Source organism: Drosophila subpulchrella, unplaced genomic scaffold (genome assembly GCF_014743375.2).
Source record: "Drosophila subpulchrella strain 33 F10 #4 breed RU33 unplaced genomic scaffold, RU_Dsub_v1.1 Primary Assembly Seq24, whole genome shotgun sequence".
Classification (NCBI taxonomy): Eukaryota; Metazoa; Arthropoda; class Insecta; order Diptera; family Drosophilidae; genus Drosophila; species Drosophila subpulchrella.
Window position 1 is genome coordinate 873,502 of NW_023665550.1, and position 24,821 is coordinate 898,322.

A 24,821-nucleotide genomic window follows, 5' to 3' on the forward strand; every position below is an offset into this window, starting at 1 on the left:
AACGATTTTTTCTAAATTTCAAACTTGTTGTCCTTGAGATTCCTTAACTTTTGATATATAAAAAAAGATTACTTTAAAAATTACCGTTGGAAGTTGAGTGATAAAAAGTGCAGCCCGATTCAGTTCATAGCGAAAAACTTTTAAAAACGGCATATGTTTCCTAAAAAAATGAACAGTCTATTTTATTTTGCTAATAAAAAATATAAAAAGTACGATCCTGCCAGGAGTCGAACCTGGAATCTTCTGATCCGTAGTCAGACGCGTTATCCATTGCGCCACAGGACCCTATCGGATGGAATGGCCAAAAAGTCTTCAACATTGTCGCAACGACTTAGTGAGGAAAGCTTTTTCAGAATGGCAATGTCATTAGCTGAAATAAGTATATGTCAGGCATTAAGCAAAAGCCCGGCTAGCTCAGTCGGTAGAGCATGAGACTCTTAATCTCAGGGTCGTGGGTTCGAGCCCCACGTTGGGCGAGAATTTATTTTTATTGTATAATTTTGATTTGGTCACTCATACAACTAAGTAACATCAACATAGAAACATTGTGATTTACTATTTTCAAAAGTGTTCATGTATTTTGTTGTTATATTTTTTGGGTAAATTAACAGGACAAATCTTAGAATAACTATTTACTAAGTTTCCATGATTTTTTTGTTTTATTCCTTGGGCAAATTAATAGTGGCACAACAATTTAAATTATATTTTTCATACATACTCTTGCAGAGGGTAAAATGAACTAAGTCAGAAGTTTGCAGCGCAGTTAAGGAGACGCTTCCGACCCCATAAAGTGTATATATTCTTGATCAGCATCACTAGACGAGACGACCTAGCCATGACCGTCGGTCCGTCCGCTTCTACGCAAACAAGTCTCTCAGTTTCAAGGCTATCGGGATGAAACCTTCCCACAGGTCATATTTATATTGCAGATAGTATCGTCGAAAAGTCTAATAGAGCCGTATCGGACAACTACGTACGCTCATTTTGACATGACATTTTGTTTTTGTGATCACCGTTGCCTAATGTTGCTCACAATTAAAAAAAAGTCGCGTCTAAAAACCCGTTTCCTTGAAACTTTACTAAAAAGAAATCGATCCTGCCAGGAGTCGAACCTGGAATCTTCTGATCCGTAGTCAGACGCGTTATCCATTGCGCCACAGGACCACATGTTAATATCGGTTTAGATTAGTCAGTTTGGTTATGTTTTACGCAATCAACTTATTAAAAGTTGACACGATGAAATTTGTATTCATTTTTATAATCTAGTTAACACATTTAAAAAATACAAAATATGAAATCAGTCGATCCTGCCAGGAGTCGAACCTGGAATCTTCTGATCCGTAGTCAGACGCGTTATCCATTGCGCCACAGGACCGCATGCCAACTTGGTGTCGAAGTTTAAAAAAACAAAGTGAGAAGCTTTTAACCACTCTGGCACTACCTTATCGACATTTCGTTCCAAGCAGTGAATAGCTTTTGGCAGTTCATTCTAATTTCAAATGTTTTTTTGAAGACCCCAAAATCTATTCAGAGGGTTTACGTTCTATACAACTTGGTTTTTATTTTTATCGCAATGAGACAAGACTATGACTTTTAGAAATATTGAAATCATATCATTTAGAAATTATTAGTATCAGCTACAAAAAAAAACACTTAATTCACGGAGTAAGGGTTTTAGGGATGGCCTAAATTTAATTTTTAGAATCCGAAAATCGCACAACTGTTTTTTTTCCTGAAATAAAACATTGTATGTATGTAAGCTATCCATTCTGTAGAGCAATTGGCTAGCTTTTTACATTCAGAACGAAACACATTTCAAAGAATGCAACTCCACCCCCTCTACGAGACGGAAGCGTGCAGCGAGCCAGCGCAGCGTCAGCAGCGAACCAAGCCGAATACAGTGGGGGAGAAAATCAGTGGGTCTCAGTCCGTCGTCGACTTTCGCAGTGTGCAGTCCCCGAGTGCGGCAATCGCCATTGATGGCAATCAATTAAAGACCAATCTTCAGGCGCAGAATGCGAGTTTTAAGGTTTGAGAAAGTTTTTGAGGCCAGTCGATGTGGTTGTCCATAACCTTTGCGTGAAAACTACCATCGGAATAAGCGCTAAAATTGCGGACCAGCGTAATGGTGCGTGGGTGTGTTTTTGTGAGTGTGCAGTGAAAAATCGCAAACGGAGAGTGGCAGAAGTAAAGAAGTAAAGAGAACTTGTGTTCAGCTCGGGTAAGTTTCAGTTTAAAGGCCGTAAATCAACAAAAAAGTTCCGATGTCTTGCATCTCTGCCGTTCTCTGATATTCTCGCTCTCTGGCGCTACTCTATTTTGTTTTTCGCATGATTTTTGTTTTCATCGTCTGCTTCGGCTATAATTGCCTGCTTCGTTCTTGTTGTTGCTGTTTGTTTAGCTGCCATTCCTCGTGCCCACTTACATTCGCCTGTATGTGTATTGGTTTTCTGCTTGCGGTGCTCTCTTCCCATACATTTTACTCTCTTCTTCTTTCGAATGTGTGTTTGTAGGCCTTCGCAGAAGACTCTCTGCGTCGCGGGTAACTCGTTTAGCGATTCTGCTAGTGCAGGTCTAACATCGAAACTCTACGTAGAACAAGGATAAACGCCAAGAGCCAACTCGGATTTGCAAATGTACATATGTATACGTATACCCTCCAGTTCCACGATTCAGCACTGGCACAAAATCAACACGCAGTCGACTGCGACGTCGGCAGACTCGAGTGCAACGAAAAAAGTTGCTGAAAAAAGGCGCCTAATAGGTGATGAATTTGTGCCGTGATGAATCGTAGGACATGCCTATGTTAAAATCATCACCACTTCATACAAAGTCAGCGCTGATAAAGCGTTCGTTGATGATCTTTATGCAGTGCCTAAAAGCGATGAATAGTACTGCAGGGTAACTATTTAATCGTATAATTTGCCCCAAACCCCACAAAATAGTAGTTCACCTACTTATTTACGTGGAAGTTATTATCGATATTTGTTCCTAAGGGAACAACATGAACGTCCTTACGTTGATCAATACTGAAATTCACATTTCAGGAGGAAAGCCGTTACTAGCCTAACAACGCAAATTTCAAAATTCAAAATAAAATCTAAAAAAAAAACAAAGAAGAATTGTAATAGTCGAGTGCTTGGACGATCAGATACCATTAACTCTGATTACATTTTAAATAAAATAAAATTCAAAGGCATTTAGCGCGGCACACACCACCATTGTCAGCGTCATAACTTTAAAAGTAACAATACGATTGATACGACTCTTAGCAATTATATAGGACTTCATAAATAAAATCCATTTAAATTTTCAAATTTAATAGACAGGCTTACCGCTATGACCGTTAGAGTGTTTGTTAAGCGAATATGCCACGCCCACTCTAAAGCCCACAAACCGCCCAAAACTGTGGCTTCTACAGCTTTAAGGCTAGACAAAATATTTAAACTGAAATTTATTGTTTCTCCATTTTTACCTATCGATTGACCCTAAAAAGTTTGCCAGCCCACTCTAATGCCCACAAACCGCACACCAACTTAAAAAAAAATAGTAAATATGAGCACGGATATCTCGGAAACTTTCACAGATAGAAAACCGGGTTTTCAAATTTAAATTCCTTAGTTTTTTTGCTTGTATATCTCCATATCCCTTTTGCTTCCTTTAGCTTAGTAACGGGTATCTGATAGTCGAGGCACTCAACTATATCGTTCTTCCTGGTTTCGCTGAGCACGTTAAACACGTTGAACTCATTAAAAAAATACTCCAAAGAAGCTTTTAAAATATATTTGGCAAAAACCAGATTTATCTCATTTGTTTCATTAAACGTGAAAAATCTCGAAAACCGTAAGTCCAACAAATTTGCAAATAACATTTTTCAAACGGAAATACATGCACCTTCCAGAAATCATATGGCGCATTGAGATCGGAATTTAATAAATAAAAATACAAATAAAAACATAAATTAATTTAAGTATGCAGATCTGAAGGGGCTTTTGTCCCAAAGAAGTTGAGCCCAAACGTTTGCAAATCATGTGCAAATTGTAGGAGATACGGCGAGTTTAGTGAAGTAATCGAAATTCATTAGCATAAATCATTTAATCAGAAATTCATTAGTAGTAAGAAAAGTTAAAAATATTTAAGCTCGAAATAGGACTTTATTACTTGAAATTCGTTCATGATGAGAATAAACTTCCCGTACATGCATCTAGGCAATAGTCGCTCTTCAGTCCTTCATCCCAGAATCCTTCGTAACGTTTTTCAAATGATGCCATATCCTGATGAAATCGTTCTCCCTGCTCATCACTTGCTGCACCCAAATTCAATGGAAAGAAGTCGAAATGACTGCTAAGGAAGTGCATTTTAAGAGACATACGCGAACCTGTACTTAGGCATATGACTGACTTAAAGAAAAGTATCTTAATTAGATGCTTATACTACTCACCAATGGAATGAACAGTTATCATGATGGTCTGAATTAATTTATGGGCATTATATCATCTTCCTGGAACGCCTTCCACGCTGCTCTTTCTGCTGATCTTAATGATTTTGTAAAATTATCGTCTGCGAATAATTTTCTTATTTGAGGCGAAAAAAACCGGGTGTGATTTCTTTCGTTGAAATTTCGTCCTTAAGTACGACATACCCTTGCTGTGCGGATCTATCGCCTTTTACAACATTTTTCATCAGTCCCAGTTTTGTGTGCAGCGGGGGAAGAATTACGCTTTCTGCATAGAGGCATGGGGCTTGTTTAAGCACATTACTTTTGCCAATGACCTTATCCTTCCGAGGTGGCCAATCATGCTGGAAAAAATGTAAGTCACCTGCCCTGCTATTCCAAAGGCACAAAAAGTAGCTGAACCTTGGAGACTAGTGAGTATTGCAACAACCTTTAAATTGCAACATATTTTCCAGTTGTAGGATTTGTACTCTATAAATTCCAGAAGCAGTTTCATGGTCTCATACGTTACCTTTAAATTGTTAGAACGACCATTAGGAATAAAAGGTTTTTGGTTTTCTTTATGTAGTTAACAGCTCCCAGTGCTGCAAACAACTGGGTTACGTTATTGCAATAACAAAATTTCTTTGCTCTTGAAAATTTTTTTTTTTCAAAATTCGTTCTTTGGTTTTTACCCCTTCTGAAATGCAACCTCAAATTAATTCATATGTCTTTATTTGTATATTTTAAAATGATGTAAAAACTACCTACACAAAAAAAATGTTTATTTTTTACGGGTATATATATATATATTTCGGTCCGATTACAATGCGCCTTATGTTTTCTAAAAGGTGCAAGTATTTTAATTCGAAAGTTGTTATTTGCAAATTTGTTGGACTAAAAGTTATCGGGCTTTTCCATGTTCAAAAAAACAAATGCGAAAAAACGGACACTTGCCGAATATCCTTTACAAGGTTCTTTGAACAATTTTTTTAATAACTTCAGCGTGTTTAGCGGCTTAAAACTTACCAGGAAAAATGGACTTTCATGTTTATTTCTAAGAAAAGTTTGATTTGTAAACTAGTGTAATATCAAAAAGTATAGATCTACATAGAGAGCGCGTGAGCCTGCCTTTCTTGTCCAGGGGAAACGGGAAAGAGCTTGTACTATTTATACCCGTTACTCGTAGAGTAAAAGGGTATACTAGATTCGTCGGAAAGTATGTAACAGGCAGAAGGAAGCGTTTCCGACCCCATAAAGTATATATATTCTTGGTCAGGATCACTAGCCGAGTCGATCTAGCCATGTCCGTCTGTCCGTCTGTCCGTCTGTCCGTCTGTCCGTCTGTCTGTCCGGATGAACGCTGAGATCTTGGAAACTATGAGAGCTAGGCTATTGAGATTTGGCGAGCAGATTCCTGAGCTTCTTACGCAGCGCAAGTTTATTTCAGTAGAGTGCCACGCCCACAAACCGCCCAAAACTGTGGCTTCTACAGTTTTGATGCTAGAGTAAAAATTTAAACTGAAATGAATTGTTCTCATCAATACCTATCGATTGACCCAAAAAAAAGTTTGCCAGGCCCACTCTAACGCCCACAAACCGCCCACAAACTTCAAAAAATCGTAAATATGAACGCGGATATCTCGGAAACTATCAAAGATAGAGTATTGGGATTTCAGATTTAGATTCCGTAGCCTTGTGCGCAGCGCAAGTTTGTTACGCAAATATGCCACGCCCACAATTTGTATGCTAGATTAAAAATTTTAACTGAAATGTATTGGTCTCGTCAATGCCTATCGATTGATCCAAAAAAAAATTTGCCACGCCTACCCTAACGCCCACAATGTTTAAATCTGTCTTCCGCCGGTAGGTGGCGCATTTAAATCTCGCTTTGCTGCTTGCATATCTCCATTTCCCTTTGGTCCCTTTAGCTGAGTAACGGGTATCTGATAGTCGAGGTACTCGACTATAGCGTTCTTCCTTGTTTTAGATTTCGTTTATTGCGTAAACCAATGGAGGATCCAGAATTTGATTGTGGGGGATATAAGAAAAATTGGTTGAATAGATGTCAAGAATGTGGAACAAAATACATATTACATATACGTTTTTACTTGAATGGCAGATCTATCCCCCAAAAATAACACAGAAATCAAAATATTAACAACTTACCCCTCAAATTAGTTTTCTAAAAATCGGAAAGCTCTGTACTTACAATGCTCCCACGGGAACGACCTGCAGGGGTATAAAAGCTTCGGCTTCCTTTCATGTTTTAAAAATATTTGTTTGTATTGTGTTCCGATCCGGCTCGTTCCGACTTATATGCAATAGAAATTAGACTTTTGGGAAGGTTTCATCCCAATAGCTTAATAACTGAGAGACTAGTTTGCGTAGACGGACAGACAGACATGGCTAGATCGACTCGTCTAGTGATGCTGATCAAGAATATACATATGGACTTCATAGGGTCGGAAATGTCTCCATCACTGCTTTGCAAACTTTGCTAATACATATTTTAAAATTTTTATCAAAACATACAACTGAAAAGTTCTAAATAATTTTTTTTCCAAATAAATACAAATAAAGTCCCTAATCTAAATGATTATGTATAATATAATCTAAAAAATAACCCGAAGAGTGTACTATGAAAAACAAGTCCGGCAGGCAAAGAGACATCGTCGTCCATTTTAGGTTGAAACTTCGCCATAAGACTCTTCACCGGACATTCGCTGAAAGCGAAAATAGTTCAGAGAATGGTGAGACAGAGTTTTCGACGCGCGCTTGGCCTGCCTGAAATGTATCTCGCAGATACATATCTAAACTGCCACATAGAATGTAGTAGAACCAGACACTAGCGACTAAATATGTATAGTGCGCGGCGCTCACACCGATACAGTCTTTATAAATATCCCGTCTGTCTTTGGGCCGCTTGCAATTTCATTTTCATTGCAACTTCATGCCCCTGACATCAGACTGAATGCCTGTCCGTCCGCCATCTCATCCGGCCTCCTCCGCCGCCACTGCTTCTGCGTTGCAATTCTGCATCGAATTTAGCTTGCCATCTCGTGCAGCCTTTTGCGCCGTCTGCCTGTTTCCACGCTCATTCTTCGACAATTGCAAGTTGTCCGACGGGAAGGCCTATGCCAGCTCTGCACCCCTACCTCCAATGTCTGTTCCCTCGTGTGTGCGAGTGGGGGAGCTGCTCACCCTAACCTACACCACAGAGAACTTATTGCGTCTGTTCGTTTCATAACAGAGCCCTTATATCGCTTTATTTTGTATCTACCCGGCATACATTCTTCTCATTATCTCTGCTTCTGCTTTACTTTTATTTTACTTTTCCTTGGCTTTAGTACTCTCCGCCTTTGTGTTGTGTGTGAAAACACGTTTCATTGATGCATTTTCAGGCTTCGAAAAAGCTTCTGGTTGTGTTCCGTTCCTAACAATGCTCTTGTCCTCTTAATTTTAGAGTTAACTCTGGATTATGCGATCTAATCAAAGTGCAATAAACTAATAAACGTAAGTTTGAAACACAAATCTTAACCTTACCACGAGCTCACGCCAATTGGACCTTTTGTGCGGCATTTGTCAATAGGCCCATTAGCTCAGCTGGTTAGAGCGTCGTGCTAATAACGCGAAGGTCGCGGGTTCGATCCCCTCATGGGCCAGGAATTTAATTTTTGGTTATTTTAGATGTTATACTTTTTTTTTTTTTCAATTATTTATATATATTTAACAGAGCCTTTAAAATCAACCAGCTTTATTGAATAATATTTTATAGTCTTTGGTTAACCCACGGATCCTGCAGTGATTGCCATTTTGGGTAGTTGATAAGACATCTGACTACTAATCTAAGGCGCATGGGGATCTAATCCCGCTGTAGACTTATAATTTATTTTTAAATATTTAGATTTATTATTATATATATATAATTTATTTTTATAAATATTAGATTTGTCAGAAAGTACGTAACAGGAAACGATTCCGACCCAATAAAGTATACATATTCTTGATCGGGATCACTAGCAGAGTCGATCTAGCCATGTCCGTCTGTCCGTCCGTTTCTACGCAAACTAGTCTCTCAGTTTTAAAGCTATCGGTCTGAAACTTTCCCAAAAGTCTTATATCTTTTGCAGGTAGTATATATGTACATAAGTCTGAACCAGCCGAATCGGACAACTATATCTTATAGCTCCCATAGGAATAATCGGAAAAAAAAATTTTAAAAAATTATATCTTTGGTGTTTTTTGGCATATAACCTCCTAAGCTACGAAATAACATTTTTTAATTGGTTTTGAATTTCGAATTAAATTTTATCGAAATCGGACGACTATATCATATAGCTGCCATAGGAACGATCGGAAAATTGGTAGGAAAATAATAGGAAACAAATTATAGCTTCGGTGTTTTTTGACATATTATCTTATACTATTGGGAATATCATTTTTTGTGTTTTTAAATTTAATAATTATTGCTGCAAGGGTATATAAGCTTCGGCTTGCCGAAGCTAACTTCCTTTCTTGTTTTTTTGTTTTTAAAAGACAAAAGAAAACTTTTGTATAATGTTTTTCTTTTGTTAATTCGATTTATAGGTTCCTTTTTAATTTCATAAATTATTAATAAAATAAAAAAAACGTACTGCTGTTTGCGAGAATCGAGCTCTCAACGACATCGCTGATCCAGCGTAACGCAGAAAAGCCATTTTGACTTTACATTTTTTTCGGCTCTCTTCAAAATCACAAAAATGAAATTTTCCCAAACTTCCTGCGTTTGCAAACACACAAAACCAATTGCGCATGTGTGATGTACGCTATGAACAAATGCTATAAATAGCACAACCTCTTCCGTCTTGCTCTCTCCCTCTTTCCTCTCGCCATATGTGCAATCAGAAATGTTAGCCAAATTTTCATTTGTTGTAATTTTGATAGAACGAGAGCGTTTAAAGCGTGTATCATTGATGTTTGTGGGAAATCGTTTCCCGCAAAAACAATACTATTTTGTATTGTGTTCTTTTTATATGAATTAAAATTGTGTTTGAAAAAAAATTTATACTTAAGCTAACAAACTAGCTAACACTATTAAATCGCATTAATAACTAATTTAATACAACACAACATCCCAATAATAATATTTAATATATATGTGGTTGAATACAAGATGCAAGAAGGTAAAAACAAAACTGATTGATATTGACATTACAAAAATATCAATCTGATAAGAAAGAATATCAGTATGATATGAAAGAATACCAGTTTGATATAAAAGAATATCAGCATGCCACTTTGATATTGAAAAATACCATACTGGTAATAAAAATACCAATAGTTTGGTCACAAATTTAATATGTGCGCATATTAATGTGGTATGAAAAATATCAATTTGATATGTTCCAAAATATAAATATGATATGGCAACATAAGGGACCAAAATTGATACGCAAAAATATCCGATTGATGATCAGTTTTGGTATTATATTTGCACTGTATAGGTATATAAATACATATGTACAATGTAGAGATACACGAAGAAATAAAAATCTGTTGTGATAGTCCGATCGTAACGAGTAACCGGAAGGTATCGAAAAAACTAAAAGGATTGAATGCGAAGACTGTAAAAATTGTATTGCGAGAAAAAGTAGTAAAACTTAAAAGTTACAAAAGAAAACGCAATAGTCGAGTGTCTCGACTATCAGATAGCCGTTACTTAGCTTTTGAATTTAGAATTGATAAAAGCTTAGTAAGATGATTGCTTTAGAATTGGAATAATCTTTGAAGATTCGCAAAAAAATCGCATTAGGCACACGGGTTTCGCCATACGAGAGTTATTTGTAGGCTAAAGCCTAGTACTCAGATCGGCTAAGAGTTTCACTAGTCGAAAAATCTTATTCTTTGTAGTGTGACCGAAGTTTTCAAAGTTCACCCGCAATGCATGTAGCATGGTCTTACTGACAAGCAGCTGGGTTTGTTGTCAAATGGAAAACAAAACAGTTGGAGAAATTTAAAAAGGAGGAGTCTGCTAGTACACAAAAAAATTAAATACAAAATAGATAAAATGTTCAACGAATGTTTTTATTTATGTAAATTAGTTGTTTAAAGCTTCCTTTTCGTCCCACGGATGCTTCGCCATCTTTCCCGCGTCACCGCATTCCGAGTCCCAATGGGCATATTGGACCTTGAAAGTTTTGGACCCGGATTGGGAACGGGGTTGATCCGCTTATGCTGCATGAAGTCGCCCAGCATCCTGGCAGTGGCTGGACATGGCTTCTCCAACTGTTCCTTAGCGGGCGCCCTATTTTTCTCCTCCCTGTAGAAGCCAGTGCGTCCTCCAGCTCCGCTTAAGCTGCCAAGTAGCTGGTGGTTATGGTGTACGGAGTCCTAATGGAGAGGTCTTCGGAGATCATATTACTGGTGGTTCTGCTGATAAGATACTTCTATTAGTAAAACGCAACCAAATTATTTTGGCTAGATCTTACTTTCTTTGCCAGGACACGCCCGGCAGGATGTCCATGTAGAGAGCGAAGTCCCACTCGGCATGTTCCTTCCCACTGGGATTCTCTAGTGGATCTCCTCCAGCACTTCAACTATTCTGCGGATTTGCCCCTGTTGTGGTATTGCTTCCTGTCGGTCAAATCCCACAATAATGGGCAACAGCTTGGATTAGGCGTCCTTTTTCATCTGCACTGACCTCCTTTAACCGTTTTTGGGGTTTTTCTTCCATTTAACATTTTTAAATTCCCCACCGCCTCTGCACGAACACCGCCAAAGATTAAATTTCTTATTCTTTGGGCCGCGGCTAACGGCGTTCATCGAAAATTCACTCCCGAAATCTGGTATTTTTTCTGGTATTTCCTTAGCTCATCTGAGTACCGCGCTGAAAAACAGACCCGACGAAAAGCTTTAGCCGCCTGTTTGCCTCTCGCTCACTCCTATGGTTAGCTCGCGGTTTTCGTCGATGTGAGTACTAGGCTTAAGAATTACAGCGCTGTTACGGGCACAAATTTTCGGCCCTTTTACTGCCTTCTAGTGCTTTTCAACACTGGGTAAACGACCTTCCGTCTCTTTCTTGTTTGCTTATGTGAATGCTGGTCAGAAAGGAGAGAGGGGTAATGCAAAGAGCGAGAAGACCCCCTCCCGCTCCCCTACCATTGTTCTTCAGCAATTTTAGGTATACATTAACATAATCGGAATAAGATAATTTAAATTCGTATTGAGTTTATTGGAGAGATAGAGGGAGAGACCAAAAGGACAAATTGGTTAAATTGTTAATTATTCAATTGGATTAGTTAGCCGCGCACACTGATTTCTCTTAGCGCCGGCAGCGCTTTTCGCTTTCCCGCGCAGTTCGGCCTGCAATTATTTACACACATGCATAAATACATTTGTTATTGTCTGGGTCTGACGTCATTGCTTTTCTTCTTGGGAGGTTTGTGGGCGTTAGAATGGGCGTGGAAAACTTTTTTTAGGTTTTGACGAGACAACACATATCAGATTAATTTGTTTTTCTAGGATCAAAACTGTGGGCGCTGAAATAAACTTGCGCTGCGTAGTAATTTCTAGAATCTGCATGCCTAATCCCAACTTTCTAGCTTTTGTAGTTTCCGAGATTACAGCGTTCATATGGACGGACAGACGGACATGGCTAGATCGACTCGGCTAGTGATCCTGATGAAGAATATATATACTTTATGGGGTCGGAAACGGTTCCTTCCACCTGTTATATACTTTCCGACGAATCCAGTATACCTTTTACTCTTCGAGTAACGGGTATGAAAATTAAGAAAATTTGATCTCTTGGGCCGTAAAGCAGCTATACAAAGGTAAATTTTGTAAAAAAAATTAAGCTTCCGCCCAACGTGGGGCTCGAACCCACGACCCTGAGATTAAGAGTCTCATGCTCTACCGACTGAGCTAGCCGGGCAATGTGAACGCTTGTACTCAAGGAATGAAATTTCTCCCAAACGCACCAGAACCAACACAGATTTATTAATAGATTCGGCCAGACACTTTTGGAATTGCTTCTCCTTTGTTTATAATAATATCTAAAGCTCCATTTCAGGCGCAAGGGAATCCTAGTCTTGAGGGACAGAGATTGACAACACGACAAAAGAAAACGCTACAGTCGACGGCCTCGACTATCAGATACCCGTTATTCAGCTTACTTAAAGCGCTACTTATCGTTCATTCCTATCGGCAGTTTACGAGGTTTTCCTAATACAGCACATAACGTTAAACCTAGGTGGCGCTAGTGAAATTTCGTAAACAGCCGATTTTCTGTATGAATATATCTCTATCCCTCTCGCACTCTATTAAGTTTGCTAATTATTTTTTATTGTTTGGCTATAGCTTTTTAACTGATGTTGCGATTTAAAAATTTTTTAGCATGTAGAAGGGGTATTGATAATAAAAAAAAGATCTTATTTATTTAATTTCATTTTTAGCGAATATTTAAAAATGTGTGCGCTAGACGAGTTTTAGAGTTATGGGCGATTGGGGGAGTTAGAGTGAACGTGGCACCCTGCTGAAACAAATTTGCGCTGCGCAGGAAGCCCATTATATTTCTTATAGTATCCGAGATCTCAGCCTTCATACGGACAGACGGACATGGCTAGATGGACTCAGCTAGTGATGCTGATCAAGAATATATATTCCTTATGAAGTCGGAAACGCTTCCTTACTACCTGTTACATACTTTTTAACGAAATTACTATGTTATTTAGTTAGGTCCAACATTAAAATCTAGCAGACATATTTAATTTAAGAGGATTTTAGCTGTCATATATTTGTAAGCAAAATGCAATAATTTGAATATAAAATCCCATTTACACTTTTACAAAATCTTTAAAAGACTGGTTATGCGCGTTAGAGTGCCCTGCACAGGAATTTCTAGAATCTGTATGCCTAATCCCAACATTCTAGCTTATACATATATATAAAAACAAGGAAGAACCTTACATTCGAGTACCTCAACTATCAGATACCCGTTACTCAGCTAAAGGGACCAAAGGGAAATGGAGATATGCAAGCAGCAAAGTCAGATTGAAATGCGCCACCTACCGGCGGTAGACAGATTTAAGCGTTATGGGCGTTAGAGTGGGCGTGGCAAATTTTTTTTGCATCAACCGATAGGTATTGACGAAACCAATACATTTAAGTTAAAATTTTTTATCTTGCATGAAAATTGTGGGCGCCACAGGCTTGGGCCGTTTGTGAGCGTTAGAGTGGGCGTGGTATATTCGCGTAACAAACTTGCGCTGCGTACAAGGCTACGGAATCTAAGTCTGAGAACCCAATTCTCTATCTTTGAGAGTTTCCGAGATATAATAAATAAAAGCTTTTCCGATTGTTCGAGTTTCGAACTGTGCTTAAGTATAGGTTATCATGGCATCTGGAATAAACGCCCGCAGAAAACGTTGTGCGATGGACCAATTAGTAAAGTATATGTTTCTGATGCGAAAGGTCCCGATTCAAGTACGCGCCGATGCAGTGTACGCTGTACGATTAAGAATCTAACCTTCCCTTAGAAATTGTAATAACAAAGTTGTATTTAAAATGTTTTCAGATTTTAAATATAAGAAAATGGAATAAAGTTGTCACGAGCGGGACTCTGACCACTAACCAATAGGCCTGCGGCAGAATGCTTTTTTGTAACAAAAAGTTTTTTCGTAAAAAACGTTTACCAAGTGTCAAAGTGATCCTATATTATGGTCAATTTAATAACCTCTGTACTAGAGATTTTTTGACACTCGTGGGGCTCGAACCCACGACCCTGAGATTAAGAGTCTCATGCTCTACCGACTGAGCTAGCCGGGCAATACACATTCTACGATTAGCGTTAAATCCGGACTTGCACCTAGCTTTTCTAACTATAGTACAATGTCTTTTTTGTAGATTTATAGGCTTTCCCTCGACGACTTTGTCCGCGTTTAAAAAAACTGTTTTTAACATGACCAATATTTTTTTTAATTTCCGTTGCGTTTTTTTTTTTTTTTACTCATTTTCACAATTGATTCCTTGCAAAATTTCACCTTTGACTCCGTGCTTGGTGTATTTTTTTCGTGCTAGCAAATCTTTGTATTTAAACGGTTTAATTTAAATTATTAATAAAAGAGAAATCTGGTATCATTATTATTATTATTCGAAAGCCTAATCTTTTAGCTCTTAACAACTAATAGTGCTAAAAAATTTCTATACAAAAATTACAAATAAAATAAAAGTGTTGTTTCGCCCCCGGGTGGACTCGAACCACCAACCTTTCGGTTAACAGCCGAACGCGCTAACCAATTGCGCCACGGAGGCAGATGTTAAGTAAGCGTCGTATATTTGTTTCATATTATCTGAGGATTAACGTGTTTAAAATATAAATAGACAATATTCCTGTAATAATCGAATGTAACGATGAATTTCGACAAAATTGCTAAAAATCATAAAAATATAGTTACCTCGTAACCATTCTCGATCCACGTTTTCCTCAAAATTAGTTCAAACTGCACTCATATAAAGAAATATTTTAGCTGGGATTTTAGAAACGAGTGTCCCCTTTTCTCAAACTGAGAAATGCCAAGCGCTCAAATTGAGAAACTAGTTCTTGATCATGAACTTCAAAGTTCTCGAATTAAGAACGTTTGTTCCACCCATTCCCAGAAAAAAGAGTAAAATATTTTTTTCATTTAATTTTATAATACAGTTATACATATATATACATATTGTTTTACTTTAAATTATATATATAAATATAATATTAAACATATTTAATTTATTAATACGTGTAAGAGCACTTTACAAATACAATTTGTGGGGCGTGCCACCTTACGCGCGGTGCATTTAAAAAACAGTGAGAGAGAGACAACCATAGACGCAACGAATTAAAGTCCGCTCATCTCTCGTGTCGCCCGTAGAGCCGTTTTAAAAGAAATAATCTAGAACTCATTATGAGAATTCGATAATCCTTCTCGAGTTTTTCGGTTACTCATTATGAAAATATTTATTCTCATGTTGGAAATTGAAGAGCACATCTCCTCAAATTAAGAATTATGTGATCAATTCAAGTTTATTTCTTATGAGTTCAGCTCTCCTCAATTAGAGATTTTTATCCAAATTTTGTATTTACATGACATTATGAAGTTCTCAAATTGAGTATTTGTATTCTCAATTTGAGAATGTTATAGTTTTCTCTGTGTGGGGGAGAGTCAGGTAAGGATAGTAAGAAAAGGTTGGTTGAACATAGCAGCTACAAATAAAAAGTTATCACATTAAATAACTTTTTTCTACACCATTTTGAAGTCAATTGCAAAGCCTTCGAGAAATCGTGAAAATACTTTTTAAACTATCTTTGCCCCAGCATTGGGGTAAATGTAGATAAAAATGTACTTCAACAATGGAATATAGTTCAAAAATGGTTTTTTAAATTTAACTGGAGTCTTTGGAGACCAATCAAAAATAATACTTTAAATTTTGTATTAATTCTATAGATTATCATAATCCCCTAAAAATTCGGTGGAGTCAATTTTTTTTTGGGCGTCCCCGACCGCGTTTTGGACCGTTAGATTTAGTATTACTGCATTAAGGATCACCGAGTTCTCGTTAACAGGAGCAATCATTACTGGCGCCATGAAAACTATATATATACATATATTTGCATGTATATACCTAAACAAAATCCATATCAAATAATTTCTTACACCACTATATTCCTTGATCATTTTCTCCATAAATAAATAAATAAAAGCATTTTAACACCATTGGGCTTTTAACGAGAAGGCATTTCATTTGCGATTCGACCCGCTGGGGTAAATGCTCTCTCGAATATTTTAAAGTGCACTGTCCAAGGGAGCTAAACTTTTGGTTTAAAAAAAATGTTTTTTTTTAAATGTCCGAAAAAATGTTATTTAACAATTTTAATTGTGGTTTTTTAACTTCAATTTTTTTTTTTTTCAAATTTGTACCACTGTGGACGGCAGTCCACGTAGTGACGAAGCGCACCAGGAGACTAGCCCGAGAAATGAAAATTTGCTGTGATGGTCCGATCGAGTGATGCACCAATCTAAAGATAGCGCAAAAACTAAAAGGATTGCATACCAAGACTTTAAAAATGTAATTGGTTTGAGTGAAAGAGCGGTGAAAGTGTAAAAGTAAAAATTAAGAACATTTTATCTTTTAGGGCCGGTGGGGCCCCAGTCTGTTAACCTATTTTTTTTTTGTTTTACTGAAAATAGGCGTCGAATGCGATGCTTCGTTCAAAAGTTACCCAAAACAAGATTTTGGAACAACCCTCTAGTTTGGCGGGACGATTTTTGACATACAACACATTGTTTACAAAAGTCACATTTGAAAGTTATTAATCAATAAAAATGGTACCATTTACGAGTTCATAACAACTAACGCTGCCTGAGCATTGCATTTTGAAGCAATGAAATCATTTAAATTGTTTTAAACAGTTTCATAAAAGAAACTTCAGTTCTACTTTTGGGAAAGTAGACCAATTATTTGATTGATATCAAAAAAGCTCCTTTTAACGAGGTAAGGTGTCGTGACGATTGCACCCTCAACATACAAAAGTTCTGATATCAAATTTTGTGACGAAAAATGCTTGTATATTCGAAAACAAATACACTTTCTAAAATGTTTTCATTCGGCACGCTGCAGTGGAATACGCCTTTGTATCTACGAAGCTTAGATATTTTGCTGAAGCGGGCAGAATAAAACATATTAGAAAGTGCATTTATTTGGTCGAATGTAAAAGCATTTTTCGTTACAAAATGTAATATAAGACGTGTCGATCTAGCCATGTCCGTCTATCCTTCTGTCCGTATGAACGCTGAGATCTCGGAAACTATAAGAGCTAGACCGTTGGGACTTTAGCAGGGTGCCACGCCCACTCTAACGCCAATAAACGACATTTTTTAAGATTTTGTAAAAATGTTAATGAGAGTTCTTATTAGCAAACCAATCTTCATGCAAAAAATTATTGAAATCGGACTACTCATTAAAAAGTTATAACCAAATAGTAATCGTTATTTTGCAATCTAATCGAGATTGCAAAGGGGCGCTAAAGGCTAGTTGATACAAATTCATATCAATATAATACAACATCATATCAATTACAAATGTTGATATGAGTTTCGTATTAATTTGTAATGTTTTTCATAACAAACGTAAAATCGAAAAGTCTTAAAAAAAAAATTTACTGTGCCTTTGTATTTTTTGTGTATTTATGGTATTTAGTATGGTATTAAAGATATTTTTGACAGAATTCCCGCGGTCACTTTGACATTCGATGAAAAGTCTACATATTAAGCCTAGTACTCACAATGACGAAAACCGCGAGCTAACCATAGCAGTGAGCGAGAAGCAAATACGCGGCTAAAGCTTTTCGCCGGGTCTGTTTTTCAGCGCGGTACTCAGATAAGCTAAGGAAATACTAGAAAAAATACCAGATTTAGCGAGTGAATTTCAATGAGCGCCGTTAGCCGCGACCCAAAGAATAAGAAATTTAATCTTTGGCGGTGTTTGGGCAAAGACGATGTGGAAACTAAAAATGTAAAATGGAAGTAAAACCACAAAATCGACTGCAGGAGGTCAGTGCAGATGAAATAGGACGCCTAAACCAAGCTGTTGCCATTTATTGTGGGATTTCACCGACAGGAAGCAATACCCCAACAGGGGCAAATCCGCAGAATAGTTGAAGTGCTGGAGGAAATCCACTAGAGAATCCCAGTGGGAAGAAACATGCTGAGTGAGACTTCGCTCTCTATATGGACATCTTGCCGGGCGTGTCCTCGCAAAGAAAGTAAGATCTGGCCAAAAGAATTTGGTTGCGTTGTGCTAATAAAAGTATCTTTTTAGCAGAACCACCAGTAATATGATCTCCAACGACCTCTATTAGGACTCCGTACACCACCTCCAGCTACTTGGCAGCTTAAGCGGAGCTGGAGGACCCCCTGGCTTCTATAGGGAGGAGGGAAATAGGGCGCCCGCTAAGGAACAGTTGGAGAAGCCATAGCCAGCCACTGCCAGGATGCTGGGCGACTTCCTGCAGCATCAGCGGATCAACCCAATCCCAATCCCAATCCGGCTCCGTGGGACGAGAAGGAAGCTTTAAACTACTAATTTACATAAATAAAAACATTCGTGGAATATTCCATTTATGTTTAATTTCTTTGTATACCAGCAGACTCCTCCTTTTTAAATTTCTCCAATTGATTTGTTTTCCGTTTGGCAACAAGCCCAGCTGCTTGTCAGTAAGACCATGCTACATGCATTGCGGGTGAACTTTTAAAACTTCGGTCACACTACAAAGAATACGATTTTTCGACTAGTGAAACTCTTAGCCGATCTGAGTACTAGGCTGCTGCAGGATGTCGCCCAGCATCCTGGCAATGGCTGGTAATGGCTCCTCCAGCTCCGTCGTCGCAGATCGTATTACCTGTGGTTCTACTTATGTTGGTACAACGTAACCAAATTCTTTTGGCCAGATATTACTTTGCGTGGAGTGTTGTTAAGCTCATCTTGAGATATAATTAAAAACCCGGAGAAGCAAGTAAAAATGTTTTTAAAAATAAATATAATATGATCATTATGAAAATTTCACCCAAAAAATAAAAGAACATAATCCATGAACATTTTTTACATTGTGTGAAAAATTTCTTTACTTTAGTTGTTGTTTAAATCTAACAAAATATCGCAGTAATTTTTTTTTTTTTTAGAATTTTTATATAAATAAATCTGTAATATTTTGCAAAAACATTGAATTATCCAAACGTTTACTATCGTACCAATTAGAAAAATATTTTAACCTACGAAATACTTCAATTTTAGTTTTGGCAGAATAAAAAAAAAGGACAAATTTATAGTAAATATAAAAATTATGTATATTATAGGTACAATATTATTAAAATAAAATTAATAATTTCGCCCCCGGGTGGACTCGAACCACCAACCTTTCGGTTAACAGCCGAACGCGCTAACCAATTGCGCCACGGAGGCCTTTGAAAAATCGCGACGGAAAATATATCGATCTCTTAACATTTACCAAAAAAGGTATGAAGGTATCGGATGGAAGCTACAACATAACTTATTTTTCGAAGCCTCCGTGGCGCAATTGGTTAGCGCGTTCGGCTGTTAACCGAAAGGTTGGTGGTTCGAGTCCACCCGGGGGCGAATCCTTTTAGGCTTTGATTTCTTTAAATTTTTGTAAGTCGTAGAATTTTAAAATAATTTCAATAATAATTTATAATAAAAAATTCATTCGATCCTGCCAGGAGTCGAACCTGGAATCTTCTGATCCGTAGTCAGACGCGTTATCCATTGCGCCACAGGACCTATACAAATTGTAGCAGCTAGACCCAGGTTCAGATGTAAAACTTTCTCTGCGGTCAATGAAAAATTTTTGTAGAAAATTTTGATTTTGCTAAAAAACAAAGCGTTGTTGCACAGAATAAAGAATTAAAAAATAACAATATAAAATATTACTACAAATAAGGAAAACATATCAATAAATATTAAAATAACCAAGTTGATAGCCTGGATTACAATACAATACTTTACAATAATAACAACCAAGAGAAAACGCTAGGTCGAGTGCCCCGACTAACATATATATAACTGTGGACGGCAGTTCACGTAGTGGCGATCGCGCACCAGGAGAATTTACAAGAATTTTTCGTCACAAAATTTGATATCAGGCACTGGTAGAATTCAAAAGTCAAATTGTAACTCTCTATTTTCAACAAAAAGAGAAGCTAACAGTGGCAAGCCAAAGTTTATATATCATTCCTATGGGATCTAGGTATGTTCGGAGCTTTCCAATTTTCAGAAAAGTGAAAAATAGTTACAGAAATATTAATATAAGCATCATTTCAATTTAAATGCGTTTATGTTTTACCGAAAACTAAAGATTATATCCTTTACTCGTAGAGTAAAAGGGTATATCAGATTAGTCGGAAAGTATGTAGCAGGTAGAAGGAAGCGTTTCCGATCCCATAAAGTATATATATATTTGTGATCAGGATCACTCGCCGAGTCGATCAAGCCCTGTCCGCCTGTCCGTATGAACGCTGTGATCTCGGAAACCATTAAAGCTGAAATCTGGGATTAGACATGCAGATTCTAGAGATTCCTCCGCAGTGCAAGTTTGTTTTGTCAGTGTGCCACGCCCACTCTAACGCCCACAATCCGTCCAAAACTGTGGCTCCTTCAATTTTAATGCTAGACTAAAAATTATAACTGAAATATATTGTTCTCATCAATACCTATCGATTTACCCAAAAATAGTTTTTCACGCCCACTTTAACGCCCACAAACCGCTCACAAACTTCAAAAAATGGTTAATATGAACGCGGGGTACCCAATCCTGAAGCGCCCACAATTTTCATGCTAGAAAAAAAATTGTAGCTGAAATGTATTAGTGTCGTCAACAAAATACCTATTCAACGTTATATAGCAGAAGAGTGCAGCTTTAGAAGTTCCCAAGTTACGAGCGTGCGAAATATAGTTATTTATAGCTGTATTCCCACCAAATTACAGAGTTCTTTCAAAAGTGGTAAAACTTAAGTTTCTTATACAAATCTGTTTACCATCATCTAGCATTTTAAGGACCCCAAAACAACGGTTTGGGACGTACTAATAAACTGACGAACAAAATAAAATTTGTATTTTGGAAAGTCCCCCGAAATCTTGTTTTGGGTATTACTTTTGAACGGAGCATCGGATTTTAACAAGACTTTTCATTTTCAGTAAGAACTAGGCGGGGATTTATTTATGAGTAACTGTTAAGTAAGAGTAACTATTTGAAGGTTACGATTGACAATTTGATGGTTGGGGACCGTTTTACTATTATATTGGTCAATTTTGACAATCGATTTTATTTGGTGTACCAAAATGGTACTGAAATATGTATATTGTTCGCTTGCGAAAGCGAAAGTTTGTTTCAGCAGGTTGTCACGCCCACTCTAACGCCCATAACACTAGTGCCCGTCTAGCACCTATATTTTTTAATATTTTAAATGAGTTTTTGTTTTAACTATTAATACCCGTCATGCCAAAAATTATTTAAATTGTACCTTTCATTAAAAAGTTATAACCAAGTAATAGTCAATATTTTGCATATTCAATCGAGATTGCACACCACATGCAGCAAATAAGCTGTTTTCACTAATACGCTACCAAGCCGCTAGGAGCGCTATTGGCTAGTTGGTGTTATGGGCTAGGTGTCGATAGGTGTCGCTAGGTAGCGCTAGCTACAAGCAAGCATATCTCCATCCTTCCCGCACTTTCTTTAGCTGAGTAACGGGTATTTAATAGTCGATGGCATTGACTAAAGCGATATCTTTTGTTTTTATCTTAAATATTCGTTCTTGAAAAGCTTTCAGCGGCCAGGGAAGCGAAAGGATTACATCAAAGGATAAAGAAAACTCTTAGATCTCACCACATGTCAAATTTTAGGATAGGAAGGGCTTTCTTCCCTTTACCCCAAAAAAGTTGAATTTTTTAATACATGCATTAGAGGAAGAAAAGGGAAGATGCTAAGAGTGCCAACAGCAAAGTTCTGCATCGTATGTCCCGCCTCTATTAGACGAGCGAAATGTATTTTGGAACAATGAATGAGAATTTTATTTTCAGTTGGTAGTTTTAACTTTAAAGGGACGGATAAAGTAAGGAGAGCGGGTCGACGTAAGGGGAGTCGAAGAGAGATCGGCAAGTGCACCCAAGTGCGATGACGTAAATTGCCGATGGATGCCCGAAAATGTAGCTTGCCCTTCAGTTTTTTTTGCGCTTCTTTCGACGGTGAGGCAACCATAAATACTGTACTTTAATGGAATATCGCAGAGCACGGCGTCCCATTTCTGAATGCATATTTATTTTTGGCTGTAGCGTCTGCACTCCCATCCCTACTTCGCTTGGTTTTTACTTTCTTTTTGTCTGTTTTATAATTGTTGTGCCCATTATAATTAGCTACTTTTCTGTTTTATAAAAAACATTTTAATGCTTTTATTTCTATAAATTGGTGTAAAATACAAGTTATATAAATACTTTTTTTTTAAACTTAAAATAACACCAAATTATCTTCACACAGTGAACATTTTTCGAGTAAATTGCACTCAAATTAAATAAATCAAATTAATTAAATTAATAACAATAAATTCTATTGTTGTGTACAATTTACTTACTTTCATAACAAATTTTTAACGATAGAAATACTGATATTCCAATTTTTAGAAAACTAAAAAAAGGGCTTATATATTAAGATAATGATCTATTTGAATTTACAACCGTAAAAACCGAAAACGAACTATAACTATATTTCATTTTATTCGAAATTCTGAAATGTTAAAAGAATGATACTACCAAAAAAAACACCAAAGTTATATTTTTTTACAATATTATCTTGAGCTATGGGATATAAAAAAAACAGCGTAACGATGTTACGGGTCGTGACCAAAAATGATTGCACATCCTACTAAATAAATACACTTTCTAAAATGTTTTAATTCTGCCCGCTTCATCAAAATATTTAAGCTTCTTGCATATAAAGGTATATTTTATTGTAGCGTGCCGAATGAAAACATTTTAGAAAGTGTAATTATTTAGTCTGATGTACACTTCGTTTGAGGAATCTCAAGGGATATATAGTTTGAGATTTAAAAATAAATCGTTCGAACCAATTTTGAGAAAATAGCCAAAAAGCGGTTAAAAATTTAAACTTTTAGCTATAACTTTAAGCAAGGGATAATTGGAAAATTATATTACCTTTTCAGCGACATAAAGACTATAAGCCTCTAAAATCTAGCTATTTTTTTGGATTCTAAGTCAAACTAGCGGTTTTTTCCAAAAATCGTAAAACAAAAGCCTTCTTTCTCAAGCTTCTAATACACCCATAACCTAAAACCAAAAAAGGGATTCATACAAACCCACAAGCAAAGGCACCAACATTATAATTTTGGAAAGTCCCCCAAAATCTTGTTTTGGAATACATTTTGAACGGGGCATCGGATTTTTAAATGTTAGGTGTCATTCAACGTTAATAGCCGGGGAAATGTGTCCCCACCGACCCCAACAGCTCCAATTTTCTAAATTTTCACTATTAAACTTTCACTTTCTCAAACCAATTAAGATTTCTAAAGTTTTGGTATGCAATCTTCTTAGTTTCTGCAATACCGTTCGATTGGTGCATCAGTCGTTACGATCAGACGATAACAGCAGATTTTCAATTTTGTGGCATTATATAGTAGTTGCCTTTGCACAGTCTCCTGGTGCACTTCGTCACTACGTGGACTGCCGTCCACAGTGATAGTTGTCCGATCCGGCTCGTTCCGACTCAGGTTTAAAGCAATCGGAATGAAACCTTCCGAAAAGTCTAATTTTTATATAAGTCGGAACCAGCCGGATTGGATAACTATGTCCTAGTTCCCTTCGGAAAAATAATAGAGAATATTTCTTTTATTTCTATTTTGGTGTTTTATGACATAATGGCCGCGTTCAGCACAACAACATGATACCTGATCACTGATGGAATTCTTACGATAGTTCTGCTGAACGCACATGATTACGAATGCATTACTAATATATACATACATGATGCAAAAAGTCTTGCATCATGATCAGTAAAAATCGCCCAAATCGAAGACCAGTACATGCCGATTTTTAGGAAATGTTGCCCTTATTTTGTTACCCAATCGCCATTGACCCCTGGCTTAGGGCGATTTTACAGTAAAATTTCTATGCGAGTATATCATATAGCTGTCATAGGAACGAACGGATAAATAATTGGAAAATAATGTTCTTTTCATATCATTTTTTTCAGAATTTAAAATCTCTGAGAACACTTTAAAAAATGGTATAATAGATATAATTTTATTTATTATAGCCTTGCATTGTTAGGCCGGTAACAGCTTTAAGCCTGAAATTTAAATTTAAGTATTGACCAACGTGAGGAGGTTCATGTTATTCACATAGGCAGTGCTATGAAACATTTGTTTTTAACGTTGTTAAAATCGATAATCGATAATAATCGGTAATCAATAAAAACTATTTAAACAAATACACATATAACTTCATTAATGATAATATTAAAGTATACATATACCGAAAATGGTGTCAAAGGTGAGAGTTTGTCATTAATTATTTCAAAGCTATAATAAATAAAACTAAATTTATTTTAGCATAGATTTTGTGGAAATATGGCTGGTTTGGTTTGTTGGTAAGTTTAAAATGGTTTATGTCTTTGTTTTTGTCGAATTTTTTTGAGTTTTTAAGATATCATTAGACGCCAATCACTGAATAGTTTAAAAAGTTTGCCGAGTTGATGCTCACAATATACTCAATTACTCCTAGGCAAAATGAAAGTGTAACATATTTGTAAACTATATCATTTATCACCTAAATTGGTTAAGTG

At 36.8% G+C, this 24,821-nt stretch overlaps 11 non-coding genes across 11 annotated transcripts; 3 read left to right on the top strand and 8 right to left on the bottom strand.

Moving 5' to 3' along the window:
• Window positions 1-212: 212 nt before the first annotated feature.
• Window positions 213-285, bottom strand: Trnar-acg. Its single transcript has one exon. It is a non-coding gene; the product is annotated as a tRNA-Arg (tRNA).
• A 118-nt stretch (window positions 286-403) lies between these two features.
• On the top strand, window positions 404-476 carry Trnak-cuu. The gene has a single exon. It is a non-coding gene; the product is annotated as a tRNA-Lys (tRNA).
• Window positions 477-1,091: 615 nt separating this feature from the next.
• Window positions 1,092-1,164, bottom strand: Trnar-acg. Its single transcript has one exon. It is a non-coding gene; the product is annotated as a tRNA-Arg (tRNA).
• Window positions 1,165-1,302: 138 nt separating this feature from the next.
• Window positions 1,303-1,375, bottom strand: Trnar-acg. The gene has a single exon. It is a non-coding gene; the product is annotated as a tRNA-Arg (tRNA).
• Window positions 1,376-8,026: 6,651 nt separating this feature from the next.
• Trnai-aau lies at window positions 8,027-8,100 on the top strand. Its single transcript has one exon. It is a non-coding gene; the product is annotated as a tRNA-Ile (tRNA).
• A 4,177-nt stretch (window positions 8,101-12,277) lies between these two features.
• Trnak-cuu lies at window positions 12,278-12,350 on the bottom strand. The gene has a single exon. It is a non-coding gene; the product is annotated as a tRNA-Lys (tRNA).
• A 1,819-nt stretch (window positions 12,351-14,169) lies between these two features.
• On the bottom strand, window positions 14,170-14,238 carry Trnak-cuu. Its single transcript has one exon. It is a non-coding gene; the product is annotated as a tRNA-Lys (tRNA).
• A 416-nt stretch (window positions 14,239-14,654) lies between these two features.
• Trnan-guu lies at window positions 14,655-14,728 on the bottom strand. The gene has a single exon. It is a non-coding gene; the product is annotated as a tRNA-Asn (tRNA).
• A 4,612-nt stretch (window positions 14,729-19,340) lies between these two features.
• Trnan-guu lies at window positions 19,341-19,414 on the bottom strand. Its single transcript has one exon. It is a non-coding gene; the product is annotated as a tRNA-Asn (tRNA).
• A 100-nt stretch (window positions 19,415-19,514) lies between these two features.
• Window positions 19,515-19,588, top strand: Trnan-guu. The gene has a single exon. It is a non-coding gene; the product is annotated as a tRNA-Asn (tRNA).
• Window positions 19,589-19,677: 89 nt separating this feature from the next.
• Window positions 19,678-19,750, bottom strand: Trnar-acg. The gene has a single exon. It is a non-coding gene; the product is annotated as a tRNA-Arg (tRNA).
• Between the last annotated feature and the right edge of the window lie 5,071 nt (window positions 19,751-24,821).